The 1,704-nt window shown below is 32.2% G+C and overlaps 1 non-coding gene across 1 annotated transcript; it reads left to right on the top strand.

Moving 5' to 3' along the window:
- The first annotated feature begins 1,252 nt into the window (after positions 1 to 1,252).
- Positions 1,253 to 1,359, top strand: LOC131811949 (U6 spliceosomal RNA). Its single transcript, XR_009346189.1, has one exon. It is a non-coding gene; the product is annotated as a U6 spliceosomal RNA (small nuclear RNA).
- Positions 1,360 to 1,704: the final 345 nt, after the last annotated feature.

The raw sequence follows: 1,704 nt of genomic DNA, 5'->3' as shown, positions 1-1,704 counted from the left end.
ACTTTGCCCTGAGTTTTTACGTTGAGCACTTTTTAATGCTCCTGTTGGTCATTTATATAACTTTTTTGAAAAAAAAAGTCTATTGAGATCCTTTTGCTATTTTTTTAATTATATATATTTTTCTATTTGTATCTGTTGGTTATTAACCTCTTTTCAGATATAAGATTTGTAAGTATTTTCTTCCATTCTGTGGATTGTGTTTTCATTCTCTCTCTCTCTCTCTCTTTTTTTTTTTTGGCAATGCAGAAACTTTAGTTTAATGTAATACCATTTATTTATTTTTGCTTCTTTTGCTTGTGTTTTTGGCCTGGTATCCAAAAAACTATTGGCAAGACCAATGTCAAGGAGAATTTTTCCTATGTTTTCCTTTAGGAAATTTAGTTTCATGCATCACATTTAAGTCTTTAATGTATTTCAAGTTAAGATTTATGAGTGATATAAGGTTCCAGTTTCATGCTGGTTTATGTGACTATTCAGTTTTAAATATCATTTATTGAACAGACTATCTTTACCCATTATATATGTTGGCCCCTGTCAAATATTAGGTGACTGTATGAAAGGATTTATTTCTGGACTCTCAATTCTGTTCTACTTGTTTATTGGTCCATTTTATGCCAGTATACTTTATTGTTTTGAGCATGAGGGCTTTGTAGTATAGTTTCAAATCAAGAAGTGTAATTTCGCTTCTTCATTCTTTCTCAGAACTGCTTTAATTATTTGTCTTTTATGGTCTCATATAAATTTTAGGATTCTTTACTTACTTCTGTAAAAAATAAAATTGAATTTTTTTAAGATTATTTATTTATTTGACAGACAGAGATGACAAGCAGGCAGAGGGGCAGGCAGAGAGAGAAGAGGTAGCAGCTTCCTGCTGAGCAGAGAGCCTGATGCAGGGCTCGATCCCAGGACCCTGGGATCATGACCTGAGCCGAAGGCAGCGGCTTAACCCACTGAGCCACCCAGGCGCCCCAAACATTGGATTTTTGATAGGAATTGAATTTACAGATGGTTTTCGGTAGTATGGACATTTTAACAATGTTAATTCTTACCATTCATAAATATGAGCTATCTTTCCAATTATGTCTCCTTCAATTTCTTTATCAATGTCATAGTTTATGGGGTACAGATCTTTCATCTTCTTAGTTAAATCTTTTCGTAAGTATTTTATTAGTTTTGATGCTATCGTGAATTAGATTGTTCTCTTTATTTTTTCAGATAGTTCATCATTAGAGTGTTAAAATGCTCCTGTCTTGTGCTTACTTTGGCAGCACATATACTAAAATTGGAATGATGCAGAGAAGATTAGCTTGATCACTGAACAAGGATGACATGAAAAACTGGGAGGCAATACATATTAAAAAAAAAAACGAAACAAAACAAAACTCTTGTCTTTTATATATTGATCTTGTATTCGGCAGCTTTACTAAATTTGTTAATTCAAAATTTTTTGTGAAGTTTTTAGGATTTTTTTACATGTAAGTTCATGTTATCCAAAAAAAGAAAATTTTACTACTTCCTTTATTTTTTTTTTTTTTTGGAGTCTTTTATTTCTTTGTGTTCCTTGTTTCTCTGGCTAGGACATCCAGTACTATGTCAAATGAGAGTAGTGAAAGTGGAAACACTTGTCTTTTTTCTGATCTTCAAGGGGAAAACATTCAAACTTTTTGATTGAATATGAGATTAGCTCTGGGCTTGCAATATGTG

The sequence above is a fragment of the Mustela lutreola genome, chromosome 11, assembly GCF_030435805.1.
Source record: "Mustela lutreola isolate mMusLut2 chromosome 11, mMusLut2.pri, whole genome shotgun sequence".
NCBI classification, from domain to species: domain Eukaryota; kingdom Metazoa; phylum Chordata; class Mammalia; order Carnivora; family Mustelidae; genus Mustela; species Mustela lutreola.
This window is presented reverse-complemented; position numbering and strand designations above follow the sequence as displayed.